The sequence below is a fragment of the Tachysurus fulvidraco genome, chromosome 23, assembly GCF_022655615.1.
Source record: "Tachysurus fulvidraco isolate hzauxx_2018 chromosome 23, HZAU_PFXX_2.0, whole genome shotgun sequence".
NCBI lineage: Eukaryota > Metazoa > Chordata > Actinopteri > Siluriformes > Bagridae > Tachysurus > Tachysurus fulvidraco.
In genome coordinates, this window is record NC_062540.1 from 17,267,229 (window position 1) to 17,283,405 (window position 16,177).

The 16,177-nt window shown below is 42.2% G+C and overlaps 1 long non-coding RNA gene and 1 pseudogene across 2 annotated transcripts; both read right to left on the reverse strand.

The window, feature by feature from the left end:
* Window positions 1-737: 737 nt before the first annotated feature.
* On the reverse strand, window positions 738-4,133 carry LOC125140019 (annotated as a pseudogene).
* Window positions 4,134-10,293: 6,160 nt separating this feature from the next.
* Window positions 10,294-15,877, reverse strand: LOC113658101. Of its 2 annotated transcripts, XR_007139218.1 has the most exons (6): window positions 15,728-15,877; window positions 15,545-15,614; window positions 15,312-15,407; window positions 14,794-15,123; window positions 14,650-14,687; window positions 10,294-10,461 (listed from the first exon to the last, which is right to left on the reverse strand). It is a non-coding gene; the product is annotated as an uncharacterized LOC113658101 (long non-coding RNA). The 2 variants fall into 2 exon arrangements; XR_007139217.1 differs by having other exon boundaries at window positions 15,312-15,614.
* Between the last annotated feature and the right edge of the window lie 300 nt (window positions 15,878-16,177).

The following is a 16,177-nucleotide window of genomic DNA, read 5'->3' on the forward strand; positions in this document are numbered from 1 at the left end:
CGCACACGGACGCACGCAAGCACACGCGCACACAGGCACGCACACGGACGCACGCAGGCACACGCACACAGGGACACGCACGCGCACGCACGAACGCACGCACTCACGCACGCGCACGCACGCACGCTGACGCACGCACACGGACGCACGCAGGCCACACGCACACGCGCACACAGGGACACGCACGCACGCACGCACGGCACCAGCACGCACGCACGCACGCACGCACGCACGCAACGCACGCAGCACACAACACACGGACGCAGGCACACGCGCACACCGGGAGCCGCAGCGCACGAAACGCACGCACGCGCACGGACGCACGCACACCGGACGCACCGACGCACGCACTGCACGCAAGACAACACAGGGGCACGCACGCACGCACGCACGCACGCAGGCAACACGCACACGCGCAACGAGGGACACGCACGCGCAGGCACTAACTCACTCTCACTCACTCACTCACACTCACTCACTCACTCACTCACTCACATTTACTCACTCACTCACACTCTCACACATTTACACTCACTTACTCACTCACTCACACTTACTCACTCATTCACACTCACACTCTCACACATTTACACTCACTCTCACTCACTAACTCACTCACTCTCACTCACTCACACTTACTCACACTCTCACACATTTACACTCACTCACTCACTCACTCACTCACTCACTCACTCACTTACACAGACACAATTACTCACTTGTTTGTTCTCTTTAGTCTTGAATGAAAGTGTATAATCTGTAATTGTACACAGACATAACATTTTAGTAGCTGTGTGTAGCATCTGGCACCGGTCATTTTAGATTTCATGTCCCAGGCACCCTAAATTTCAACATCTACTCCTCAATAAACCGATGACCACTCAGTTTCACGATTTTATTGAGGGCTATACCCACAACTGGCTCCAGAATATCTGGAACCTACACAAAGACCAGATAACCCCATGCAGCCCTAAACTACTCATAGGGGCCCTAAACCAGAACACACACATACACACACACACACACACACACACACACACACACACACACACACACACACACACACACACACACACACACACTCACACAATGAGACATTCCTTTTACTAATAAAACCCGAAGATAATGTACTCTAAGGTTCTCATTCTTATAACCCTTTTTGTAATGTGTTCTTCTTTTAAGGCTTGCCTGACTTAAAATTATTTGCTCCTTAATTTCCTGACAAAGGTGTATTTTATTCATGTGTCAGAAAACAACATTGTATTTTAAAATAAGTTATACTCTAATTACTGATCTGTGTATATAATGTACTGCTGCCTTTATACCGTCATTACCCTTCATGTTTAGTATCCAAATGACCACAAAATTATCGGTTACTCATTTTTTCAAGCACTAGTGTATTTTATTTGAGCACGAAAGGCGCCATACCGTCTTAATACACCCTGGATCAAACTTTAAAGTCATCTAAAAGTTTGATAGTTAAACCACACCCACAGACACCTGAAACAAAGGGAGTTTTTCCCGCCAAAATCCTGACCGAAGTATTGGTCATCTCCCCAAAGATGGGTGGAGTTCGCGACCTTTAAATTGTCACAAACACCACTAATCCGTGGTCAGACTTTCGGAACAGCTACAAGACGACTCCATCTATCTTCAAAGAAGTTCCAGCAAGCTTCACTTCCAAGAACGACAACTGCTCTGATCTTCAGGAGAACTTGGAAGAACGTCTGGCCCCACCCTAACTGACTCTTCAGAGATTTCTCTGTTGCATCCGGACTCTTGTGCAGTAAGCCAATGCAAGTAACCGTTTCCTTTACCAACCAATTTAGATGCGTAATTTTAAGTAGGAATCTTTCATTGAATCATAAGGTGAATTTAAGTTTCTGTGACAATTTCCCGGTTAGGGTGTGATTAATTTTTTGAGTCTAAGCTTGCCATTCCTTTCCTTCCTTTCTCTAGTTTCTTCTTTCCAGTCTCTTCCTCCCTTTCACCAATTTTAATTTCTTTTGTTTTATTTTATTTTCATTTTCGTTTTCCCTATTTCTTTTGTTTGTTTGTGTAGTTAGTTTTATGTTGTGTTTGTCTCATTCATTAAATGTCATAATTTTGAGCCACAGGTGATTTGTCTCTGAGTATCGCTCACAAATTAAGGTACCTGCAATATCTGGTCTGAACTACACATAATTAATAAAGATTACACGTCCTGTTCGGCGGACGAACAGACCAAATAAGCGTAACTTTAATTCCAGTACCGTTAATTTCAACTTAGGTTAAAATATTTAGAGGTCACTATAACACGTTATAGTTGCTTATAAATATTTAAGTGGCTTCGCGAGCCAAAATCGCTACATGTGTCTGTGTGCCTGACAGTGTGTGTGTGTGTGCGTGTGTGTGTAAAACTCACCTTGTGTTCTCTTCTGTCTCACTTTGTAGATCATTAGCCCACATCGTCCGATCAGCAGCAAAGTCAAACAGATACACACATTGATGATGATGATGATGATGATGATGATAACAGAGGAAGCTGGACACAATACAGAACATACACATATACTGACACAATACAGAACAGGAACACACCGAACATATGAACTTCATACATGAGTATAAACACATATTACAATATAGTAGCTGTGTATGTGTGTGTGTGTGTGTGTGTGTGTGTGTGTGTGTGTGTGTGTGTGTGTGTGTGTGTGTGTTCATAGTTTAGTGTTGTCATTAGATTCATATTTAAACTTAAATGAAACAATTACAATTATTAGTAGTAGCTGGTCTAACGCTGTCATGTTGCAGAAAAAGACAACAGAAGCCGTAACATCAGAGAACCAAAAATTAGTTGAAAGAAGACAAAAACACAATGAAAAAGTGACTTATGTATAAAGACTAAAGAGTTCTTACTGAAACACACTGCAGATGGAGTTTCTATCAGTGCTGCTGAGGTCATCAGGTAGGTGTCTGTTGTCGTTGTTGTTGTTGTTGTGGGAGGAGTTTTTGTACTCAGTTCTAAATAAGAGATTGAATAAAATATAACTTTTACAAGACCATGACTGAGACAAGACTCTAATTGTACACAGGTTGACTTTGAGTCTGAGTGATTTGTCAAAAATAAAATGCTCACATGTAACATGTAGCCACACCTCTGTAAAGTAGGTCCAATATCTGACTGATCCGTCTCCATTCCACACACCAAATAAATAAAATACTTCATCAGTTTCTCTCACGTCGCTGATGTTCACACTGAAAACTTTAGCACTTCTGTCATCAGAAATGGAGAATCTGCCGTTCTGAAATTTTGTGTTAGTATCAAGAATTCGATTAATTTTAATGTCATCATCCACTGTGTTGACTAATTTGGTGTTTCTCTCATACTCCCCTGGATAGTTACAGGTGATGGTAATATTCTGCCCAAGATAAGCGTTTATTATTGTTGGCAACCCGGAAGATGTATCTGTCAATGAAACAAAATACATAATTTTTAGTTAAAAGCATTATAGATGTGTATTATCCTGCACATTTCATAAAAGCACTAGCTCTATATATTTTATTAATTATTATTATGCTTTGAATTTGTGTGAGTGGATAGACAGTAAACATGTTTTTACTCACTATTACAAATTTCTAGGCTCATGGTGAAGTTGCTCTGATCACCCAGTCCAAATCTATACATTCCAGAATCTTGTGGCTTCAGCTTTCTGATCAACTAAGAAGTTGTTGTTTGTGTTTGCATACAACAGGAATCTTCCTTCTTGAACTTTGTGGCGTTTGGTGTCAACACGTATTATATCAGTGCAGTCTTTTTCATTCACTTTGCAGATATATTTACTATTGTGTTTGTACCAGTTTATATCAGAGAACACAAGGACACTTCCACCTGAGTAACCAATCACATCAGAGCAGACTACTGGACCTGTCAATCAAACAAAAATCACACTTATGTCAGTAACCTCACTGAGCCTTTAATAATCTCATAATCCAGGATAAATAACATCACATACAGTTTGCTACAGATGAATATCTGACCTGAGATCAGGTAGAGGATGATGACGAGGATCTTCATCCTGGATAAAATTCAGCTTCACTTCACTTCTGCTTCTTTTTTTCTGCTCTGTCTATGTCACTGTGTTAAGTTATACTGATCCTCACTTCTACTTTGTGCTCTGATGTCTTTCTGCTTTTATAATTCTGTCTTGTTACAGTAAGTCGTTTCCTCTTTTCACACAATATTTTATTCATCAGAAATACAGATCTGCATGAAACCCACCCAAAGTTCTTAATGACCTGTTATACATGACTGTATTATGTAATGGCGGTCATATCTGTCTTTCTCTAATCTCCATCCATCCATCCATCCATTTTCTACCGCTTATCCGGGGCCGGGTCACGGGGGCAGCAGTCTAAGGTCTATCTCTAAGGGTGCGCCCAGCCACTCTGCCGAGGAAACTCATTTCGGCCGCCTGTATCCGGGATCTTGTCCTTTCGGTCATGACCCAAAGCTCATGGCCATAGGCAAGGGTAGGAATGTAGATCGACTGGTAAATAGAGAGGTAAAATCTCCGGTAAATCTCTGGTAAATCTTTCTTCACCACAACAGATCGGTATATCGACCGCATCACTGCGGAAGATACACCGATCCGCCTGTCGATCTCCCGCTCCATCCTTCCCTCACTCGTGAACAGGACCCCAAGATACTTAAACTCCTCCACTTGAGGCAGGAACTCTCCACCAACCTGAAGAGGGCAAGCCACCCTTTTCCGGCTGAGAACCATGGCCTCGGACTTGGAGGTGCTGATTCTCATCCCCGCCGCTTCACACTCGGCTGCAAACCGTCCCAGTGCATGCTGAAGGTCCTGATTTGAAGAAGCCAACAGGACAACATCATCTGCAAAAAGCCGAGACGGAATCCTGTGGTCCCCAAACCTGACTCCCTCCGGCCCCCGACTGCGCCTAGAAATCCTGTCCATATAAATAATGAACAGGACCGGTGACAAAGGGCAGCCCTGCCGGAGTCCAACATGCACCGGGGACAAGTCTGACTTACACCCGGCAATGCGAACCAAACTCCTGCTCCGGTCATATAGGGACCGGACAGCCCTTAACCTCTTATGGACCTCCTCCTATATCCATTGTCCAACAAAAAGTGGTACAGCTCCCACATACTTACTCTAGTTTCAGAAACTAGTTTCAGATTGATTCTAGGCCTTACTGGGTTACAGGGGTTACAGGGGTTTGAATGCAGATTTTCCTGTCCGCCTGGGTTGTTTTTCTGATAAACTGATTAATCTTATTTTTCTGGAACATGTTAGGGACAAACCAACAACTGAGAGTCATAGCCACATGTCTTGGCTTTCACCAAAAAAAAATTCAAGTCAAAAGACTCAAAAATGGATTTTCTATGAATATTTTTCTATGGCCCTGGTCGTCGGGTGCAGCGTTTTTGTGTACTTGTTTACTATATAACTTTGAAATAAAAGGCTGCAGGCTCTGTCTGACAAGCCATAAACAAGCATAGGCTCTCTCTCTATCACTCTGGTGTGAAAACAGGCCTGTAACTTGACACCCTGAGCTGTGAGAGGGACAAAAGGTCAGGGATTACGCAAGAATTCTTCTGCGCATCCAGTTCACGCAGACACAGGCAAAGAACATACGGCATGTCATATACCGTTAGAATCGTCTGCTTATTGGCTAAACGGCTGTATAGGTCCCAGCCCATTTCATTGCTATTGGAAGGAGTAATTGTCAGTCAATAGCGGGTTCCCAAAAATGAGGTCATGCCACCATTGGCTTCTCAGCCGTCTATCTCTGCCATACAAGCACCGATTGGCTCAAATGAGGGCTTATTTGATTTGTTAGGACCTGGGCTATAAATAGACTTTGAATTTTTGAATATCCCAATGAGAAGTTAGAGCGGCAAAACGAGATGATGGCACACTTCTGTTTCCAGTTTTCAGAACACTAACGGAATATTTGCGGCGCGACCAGAGCGTTTTGGATTAAAAGGCTTACAGATTTCAATTTCTTGGACCTGTGTGGATTTTTGTGGATTATTTGTGTTGGAATATATTACCCCAGTGAAGAAAGAGACGCGTCTAAAGGTAAGGGAAAAACCGGTCTAGGTCAGTTTTGTCAGAAATTTTTTTCTAATAGTATGAAGGCTGTGAATCATATTGTGCTTTGTGTGTGGGCTTAAAAAATTATTGAGAGTATAAACTTTACTAGGTAAATAGGTTTTTTCGTGTTTTTGGAGGATTTGATGCTTTAAAGTTGAATTGAAGCTTGTTTCTGGGTCATCCCCTAGTGGTCACTTCTACTTCCGTAAGAGGTTAACAGAGGGCCCCGGACCCCATACTCCCAGAGCACCCCCCACAGGCCATCATGAGGGACACAGTCAAATGCCTTCTCCAGATCCACAAAACACATGTGGACTGGTTGGGCAAACTCCCATGAACCCTCCAGCAACCTGGTGAGGGTATAGAGATGGTCCAGTGTTCCACGACCAGGACGAAACCCGCATTGTTCCTCCTGAATCCATGGTTCGACTATCGGCCGAAATCTTCTCTCCAGTACCCTGGCATAGACTTTTCCGGGGAGGCTGAGGAGTGTGATCCCCCTATAGTTGGAACACACCCTCCGGTCCCCCTTCTTAAACAGAGGGACCACCACCCCAATCTGCCAGTCCAGAGGCACTGTCCCCAACCGCCACTCGATGTTGCAGAGGCGTGTCAGCCAAGACAGCCCCACAACATCCAGAGACTTAAGGTACTCAGGGCGGATCTCATCCACCCCGGGTGCCTTGCCACTGAGGAGCTTCTCAACTACCTCAGTGACCTCAGCTTGGGGGATCGACGAGTCCACAACCGAGCCCTCTGCCTCTGCTTCCTCAATGGAAGACATGTTGGTGGGGTTGAGGAGATCCTCGAAGTACTCCTTCCACCGTCTGAGGATGTCACCAGTCGAAGTCAGCAGATTCCCACTCCCACTGTAAACAGTGTGAGCAGGGCACTGCTTCCCCCTCCTGAGACGCCGGACGGTTTGCCAGAATTTCTTCGAGGCCAACCGATAGTCCTTTTCCATGGCCTCACCGAACTCCTCCCAGACCCGAGTTTTTGCCTCTGCAACCACCTGGGCTGAAGCTCGCTTGGCCCTCCGGTAACTATCAGCTGCCTCCGGAGTCCCCCGAGCCAACCAGGCTCGATAGGACTCCTTCTTCAGCTTGACGGCATCCCTTACTTCCGGGGTCCACCACCGGGTTCGGGGATTGCCGCCACGACAGGCAACAGAGACCTTACGGCCACAGCTCCGTGCGGCTGCATCAACAATGGAGGTGGAGAACATGGTCCACTCGGACTCAATGTCTCCAACCTCCCTCGGGATCTGGTTGAAGCTCTGCCGGAGGTGAGAGTTGAAGATCTCTCTGACAGGAGACTCTGCCAAATGTTCCCAACGGACCCTCACAGTACGTTTGGGTCTGCCAAGCCTGTCCAACTTCCTCCCCTGCCATCGGACCCAACTCACCACCAGGTGTTGATCAGTTGACAGCTCCGCCCCTCTCTTTACCCGAGTGTCCAAGACATACGGCCGGAGGTCAGATGTAACAACCACAAAGTCGATCATCGACTTCCGACCTAGGGTGTCCTGGTGCCATGTGTACTGATGGACACCCTTATGCTTGAACATGGTGTTTGTTATGGACAAACTGTGACTAGCACAGAAGTCCAATAACAGAACACCACTCGGGTTCAGTTCGGGGGGGCCGTTCCTCCCAATCACGCCCCTCCAGGTGTCACTGTCGCTGCCCACGTGAGCCATACCGGCCGACGTCACGGACTTTGTTAAAATTTTCTTCATAAAGGGTTTTTGAACCGCTCTTTGTCTGGCCTGTCACCTAGGACCTGTTTGCCTTGGGAGACCCTACCAGGGGCAGAAAGCCCCAGACAACATAGCTCCTAGGATCATTCAGGCACGCAAACCCCTCCACCACAATAAGGTGGCGGTTCAAGGAGGGGTCTTTCTCTAATCTATACTTTATAATCTTTATCTTTATAATATATCTTTATTCATTTAATTAATCGATTAATTGATTAATTAATTAATTCATTTTCTACCGTTTTATCCGAACTTCTCGGGTCACGGGGAGCCTGTGCCTATCTCAGGCGTCTTTGGGCATCAAGGCAGGATACACCCTGGACTGAGTGCCAACCAATCGCAGGGCACACACACTCTCATTCACTCACACACACACACACACACACACACACACACACACACACACTATGGACAATTTTACAGAGATGCCAATCAACCTACCATGCATGTCTTTGGACCGGGGGAGGAAACTAGAGTACCCGGAGGAAACCCCCAAGGCACGGGGAGAACATGCAAACTCCACACACTCAAGGCGGAGGCGGGAATCGAACCCCGAACATGAAATTCTTCATAATAAAAAAGTGCAGCCACGAGCCAGCACACAGATGCAGCTGTGGCCTTAATTGTTAACACCACTTTTTTTTCAGATTTGATTGAAATTATTTTGATCTTTTTGTATTGTTTAAGTTGATATAAGGGCTGTTTATTACTGTTTTGTTGTTTGAGTTTTTTTATTAGTATTGTGGGTTTTTCCTGTATTTGTTTGGATAGCTGAGCCTGATGACAATATCAACTAAAAAATGACAAATGTGTACTATGGTGTTCTGCATGATTCGGAAAAAGCCGGACACCCTTTATATTTCTGACCTGACTCATCTGTTCTGTGACCACTATGTATTTAGTGATGATCTCAACCTTTTTCGCACCACCTGAGACTATCACCCAATATGAACAGAGGGTAGTATGACCCCTAACCAGTTGTGGGTGTTGGGGAGCATCCTGAAACTGATATAGAGGTACATTAGTTCTACAGTATATTTTGATAGACAATGGCAAGAAACGTGAATAATCGTTGCATTTCTTGCAACCTGAATGTCAACTTAAATTCTGTCACACCAGGAGGAGAAAGATGCAGGATAGTTTAAATAACTGGGGTTTAATAACTGAAATACAATAAACAGGAACATGGAGCTAAAAATAGACAGGACAAAGGACGAGGAATAACGTGCACGATTAAATAGACTTGACAATTAACACATAGGGAACAGGTGTGCAGAGACGGGGAGGAGTAAACAAGGGCGGGGCAGACACGTGACCCGGAACATAAGCAGAAGCACATGGTCAAAAGTCTGGGCTAAGTCCTGACAAATACTCTTTATTTCTGTAGACAAACACAGTTTTAAACAGTAAAAATTTAGGATACTGTATTTGGTAATAACAGTACTGCACTGTAAATGTTGTTCAGTAGGAAGCCTGTACAAATCTGGAAACCCAGATAAGAATAAAGTGTAAAAAGGTGTCTAGAAACCAGTACTGCTGGTATTTTACTGTAAATTTAAAATGAAAAGATTTACAGTGTATATTTACATATATATTCATGGGGGATTAGGCTAAAGTGCGTAATAGTGAAGGTTTTTCAAGTAAACTGACAAAAGGTTGTAAAATGGCAAAATTAAAAGGTGATATCTGTTATACAAAGCTGAATCTCTGTAAAGTAGTGGTAATAGACTGCTACACCCCTCCATCCCCCACCCTCCCTTCACTTTTAAACTATTGACCGACAGATCTGACTTACTGAAAGACACCAGAATTCCCATAAGTATGAATTAAACAGCAAACACCAACATACTTTCTTACGTTCAAAAGGTAGAGATGACGACCTGACAATTATCCAGAAACAGATTATTTTATCTTATTTGTTTAGATTTCATTACTATACATAAGCATAAATATTATGGCCTCATTAGCCTTTTAATACAGATGAGTGTTAAATGCTTTTGCAGAACATACTTATTTAAATTTACAAGCAGATTCAAACATAACAAATATATTTATACCCTTTTTTTTACTTTCACAGGTCATTAAACTACACAAATGTGGAACCATTTAAGAAAGAGTTCATACTTTTTCAAGACGCTGTACAAAAACGCAGGTTACCCAAGTAAGCAGGTTACCCGAGTACGCAGGTTACCCAAGTACAAATAATTTGTCACGTATTTTCACAGCACAGCTGATTAATGGAGGTATAAATGACAAACTCTACCTTTTATAAATACCCAAAATACAGAGCGTAAGTCACCTTAATGCATTAATAATTGTTTATCATTGAATATATGTTCTCTTTTTATTAAAAACAATGTATTTATATAACAAGAATGAAAAAACATCTTTTCGAATGTTGAGAAATGAATGCAGTGTTTAATACACAGGTTGTTAGTGTGTTTTTATTGATAAAGATTTGTAAATACAGTAAAGGAGAATTTCCTTTAGCAGCTCAAGCAAGTTCTGACTGATTCTTTCTCTTCAGCAGTTTTACATTGAGCTAGTTTTAATGTTTTCATACCCAGATGCAGAATAAGCATTATAATCAGGCATAAGCTGAAAGCAGAAAAAAAAAGATAGTCGTTTAAATCCTCTCACCGTAATGACTTCAGTGTTCACTTTAACATCGTCATGTGCTTTTATATCAATGAGGAAATTTATGTTCTATTCACAATAAAATGTGTCAATAAATCACATTATAGAATTCTATTATATTCACAAAACTAGCTTCAGAAAATAATGCTACACTCACTCACTCACTCACACTCTCACATATTTACACTCACTCTCACTCACTAACTCACTCACTCACACTCTCACACACTCACTCACTCTCACTCACTCACTCACTAACTCACTCACTCACACTCTCACTCACTCACTCACTCACTCTCACACACTCACTCACTCACTCACTCACACACTCACTCACACACACTCTCACACATTTACACTCACTCTCACTCACTCACTCACACTTACTCACTCACTCACTCACTTGTCAAGATGTCGTACGACAAGATTGCGCCTGTTTTCTGCTGTCGCTCCTTTTTTGTTTCTGTTTTCTCGTATATTTGTGATTGTACTTGTATTATTTGTTGCTGTATCAGCCCTGTCAGCTAACTATTGTGTGTCGGCTGCTATTAAGTATGATCGGCACACGTTGTTTCATATCAGAGACCTTATTATGGAGGACTATGGAAATTGGACCCGGTACAAACCGATTTTTTCGCCTGTCTTTGAGTGCTCGTTGACGTCGCCGGAGTATTTATTGCTGTCTAAGGGACGTGGCCAGAGGAAAAAGCAAGGCTCCAGAGCGGGTGTTCAGACGAGGTTGAGGAGATACCGGGCATCTACGTTTACCCCGAGTGGGTCCGGACTGGAACAGGTAGAGCGGTGCCTGCGGCAGGTTCCAATTAGCGCATCAGGATATGGTGTAGTCGTAGTCACGCCACCTCTCTACGATGCACACTATAGCCGAGCTTTTCCAAATCGACAGGCCCAGATACCGGGCTTACGGGAGCGGGTTCTGCGCCCCGTGTCTCTGTGTGGGGAAAGAAATGGAGCGGAACCTATTGCCCATACGCCCCAGTTAGCTGGAGTTAACGTAAACCGGATTCGGGTTGCCTTGCTGAACGCTCACTCTATAGCGAATAAAGCGTTTATATTGAATGATGTTTTTATCAAGGAATGTTTAGACATTATGTGCCTGACCGAGACCTGGCAGCGCGGGTCGGATTACGTCCATCTGAATGAACTCCGTCCTCCGGACTGTTCTGTGTTTGGTACAGCCCGCAAAACAGGTCGTGGAGGTGGACTTGCCATTGTGCACCGTGACTGTTTCTCTTGTAGGCAACTGAGTCAGGATTCCTTCAGCTCGTTTGAACACCAAATGTCTAAGGTTGGCACTACAAAATCTTTCTATTGTGTTTTAATTCACAGACCTCCTGGCCCTGCGCATGTGTTTTTAGATGAGTTTGCTGAGTTTTTATCTAATATTATTAAATTGGAGTCCATGTTAATAGTTGGTGATTTTAACATTCACATAGATGACGCTTCCTGTAACACGACATTAGAATTATTATCTTTGACCGAGTCTTTTAACTTTACACGACATGTCTCTGTTCCCACACACACAAAGGGCCATACATTGGACTTGGTTTTTAGTTTGGGCCTGTGTGTGGATCAAATATCTATTAACGATATTCAAGTGAGTGATCACAGTTGTATTTTCTTTAATCTTTCTTTTTATTTGGAGTCAAATCCATCTAAAGTGAGCACTCAACGACGTATTATAAATCAAGTTGCTGTTGATAAGTAAAATCCGAAAGTCCTGTTTGACACTTTTAAAAATATTGTTTCACCCCCAGCTCCACAAGTATCTGTATACTCATCAGCTGACTGTAACAGATTTTTACATTTCTTTGTCAGTAAAGTGCAGGTCATTAAGGACAGTATTTCTCCTTCCTCGCACACCTATAATAGAGGTTCTACTCTCCACTCTTGGGACTGTTTTTCCCCTGTCAGTCTACAGGACATTAAGGTTTTATTAAAAAAGATGAAACCTTCTTCTAGCCCTGCTGACATTGTCCCAACGACTCTACTGTTAAACGCTACTGATACGCTTGCTCCCTGTCTGGTAAATATGATAAACTTGTCTCTTTCTACTGGCACGGTTCCCTCCTTTTTTAAACAAGCTGTAGTGAACCCCACTTTAAAAAAGCCAAACCTGGATCCTGCTGACCCTTTAAACTACCGGCCCATATCTAAATTGCCGTTCATCTCCAAAATTTTAGAAAAAGTGGTAGCTAATCAACTTTCCACTTATCTGCATTACCATCAAATCTTGGACAAGTTTCAATCAGGTTTCCACATAAGTGCACTCAACTGAGACAGCTCTTCTTAAAGTGTCAAGTGACATTTTGATGGCAGCAGACGCGGGCCAGTACAAAGTGTTGGTTCTACTGGATCTAACCTCAGCGTTTGACACAGTTGACCATAAAATTTTGCTAAATTGTTTGCAAAATGTTATTGATTTATCTGGGTCTGTACTTCAGTGGTTTTCTTCTTATCTTACTGATAGAACTTTTTCTGTTGTGATAAATCAGATCATGTCTGACACTGTGCCTCTCTCATGTGGAGTACCACAGGGATCAGTATTAGGTCCTTTGCTGTTTTTACTGTATATGACACCTCTTGCTCAGAAAATGCAGTGTTTTAAGCATGTGTCGTATCACTTATATGCTCATGATATTCAGTTATACTGTTCTTTCAGGGAGTCTGAGTTTCACTTGCTGTCTAGCCTGTTGGAGTGGCTGTCTTGTATTAAGGAGTGGTTGGGCAGTAACTACCTTTAACTAAATCCGAAAAAGACAGAAACTTTGATCATTGCCCCAGATAAGAAAATTCCACAGATCAGGCAACATCTTGGTTCTTTGGGCTCTTCTGTTCAGTCAAGCCTCAGGAACCTCGGTGTTGTATTTGATAAATCTATGTCTTTAGATCAACATTCAGGACAGTTGGTTAAAAGCTGTTTTTATCACTTACGGAATGTTTCTAAAATGAGGAAAATGTTGTCCATTGTAGACCTAGAGATGATTATACATGCTTTTATCTCTTCACGTTTGGACTATTGTAATTCACTTTTTACTTGTCTTAGCAAACGTGTTTTAAATCATCTTCAGATTGTTCAGAATTCAGCAGCGAGGCTTTTAACTGGAACCAGCAGAAGATCTCACATCACACCAGTTTTATACTCTCTTCACTGGTTACCAATCAAATATAGAATTGATTTTAAAATTTTGGTCCTCACTTATAGAGCCCTTCATGGAAAGGCTCCTGGGTACATTTTTTACCTGTTGACCCCTTATGGCTCTTCGAGAGCATTGAGGTCATAGGTCAAAATCTGCTTGTGGTCCCTAAAACCCATTTTAAAACTCGGGGGGATCTTTCTTTTCAGTCTGTGGCCCCCAGACTGTGGCACGCGTTGCCCCTGTCTCTGCGTGTGGCTGAATCTGCTGATTCCTTTAAAAAGCAACTGAAGACACTCTTATTTAGACAAGCTTTTAGCTGACTGGGCTTTTATGGTTTCATCTCTGGTGTAGTGTGTTTTATTATCTCTAAAAATTTCTCTTTCTACTTTCTAAGATTGTTTTATTGTACTTTTGTTTTATTGTTATATTTTGTAAAGCACTTTGTGATTTTATCTGTGAAAGGTGCTATATAAATAACCTTTACTTACTTACTTACTCACTCACTCACTCACTCACTCACTCACTCACACTCACACTCTCACACATTTACACTCACTCTCACTCACTCACACTTACTTACTAACTCACTCACTCTCACTCACTCACACTTACTCACTCACTCACACTCACACTCACTCACTCACTCACTCACTCACTCACTCACTCACTCACTCACTCACTCACTCACTCACTCACTCACTCACTCACTCACACTTACTCACTCATTCACACTCACGCTCTCACACATTTACACTCACTCTCACTCACTAACTCACTCTCACTCACTCACTCACTCACTCACACTTACTCACTCACTCACACTCACACTCTCACACATCTATACTCACTCACTCACTCACTCACACTCACTCACTCATTCACACTCACACTCACTCAATCACTCACTCACTCACAAACACAGACATCACTCACTCACTCACTCACTCACTCACTCACTCACTCACTCACAAACACAGACACAATTACTCACTTGTTTGTTCTCTTTAGTCTTGAATGAAAGTGTATAATCTGTAATTGTACACAGACATAACATTTTAGTAGCTGTGTCTGTGTGCCTGTTTGTACACAGGTTGAGTTTGAGTCTGAGTGATTTGTCAAAAAAAAAAATGCTCACCTGTAACATGTAGCCACACCTCTGTAAAGTAGGTCCAATATCTGACTGATCCGTCTCCATTCTACACCCAAAATAAATAAAATACTTCATCAGTTTCTCTCACGTCGCTGATGTTCACACTGAAAACTTTAGCACTTCTGTCATCAGAAATGGAGAATCTGCCGTTCTGAAATTTTGTGTTAGTATTAAGAATTCGATTAATTTTAATGTCATCATTCACTGTGTTGTCTAATTTGGTGTTTCTCTCATACTCCCCTGGATAGTTACAGGTGATGGTAATATTCTGCCCAAGATAAGCGTTTATTATTGTTGGCAACCCAGAAGATGTAGCTGTCAATTAAACAAAAACATATACTGTATAAAAAAATACATAATTTTTAGTTTAAAGCTTTATAGATGTGTATTATCCTGCACATTTCATAAAAGCAGTAGCTCTATATATCTAAATAAATTAATATTAATGCTTTTGAATTTGTGTGAGTGGTTAGACAGTTACTAGTAAACACGTTTTTACTCACAATTATAAATGTTTAGGTTCATGGTCAAGTTGCTCTGATCCCCCAGTCCAAATCTATACATTCCAGCATCTTGTGGCATCAGCTTTATGATCAATACTAAGAAGAAGTTGTTTGTGTTTGAATACAACAGGAATCTTCCTTCTTGAACTTTGTGGCGTTTGGTGTCAACACGTATTATATCAGTGCAGTCTTTTTCATTCACTTTGCAGATATATTTACTATTGTGTTTGTACCTGTTTATATCAGAGAACACAATGACACTTCCACCTGAGTAACCAATCACATCAGAGCAGTCTACTGGACCTGTCAATCAAACAAAAATCACACTTATGACAGTAACCTCACTGAGCCTTTAATAATCTCATAATCCAGGATAAATAACATCACATACAGTTTACTACAGATGAATATCTGACCTGAGATCAGGTAGAGGATGATGACGAGGATCTTCATCCTGGATAAAATTCAGCTTCACTTCACTTCTGCTTCTTTTCTTCTGCTCTGTCTATGTCACTGTGTTAAGTTCTACTGATCCTCACTTCTACTTTGTGCTCTGATGTCTTTCTGCTTTTATAATTCTGTCTTGTTACAGTAAGTCGTTTCCTCTTTTCACACAGATCTGCATGAAACCCACCCAAAGTTCTTAATGACCTGTTATACACATGACTGTATTATGTAATGGTGGTCATATCTGTCTTTCTCTAATCTATATTTTATAATCTTTATCTTTATAATATATCTTTATTCATTCATTCATTCATTCATTCATTCATTTTCTACCGTTTTATCCGAACTTCTCGGGTCACGAGGAGCCTGTGCCTATCTCAGGCATCTTTGGGCATCAAGGCAGGATACACCCTGGACGG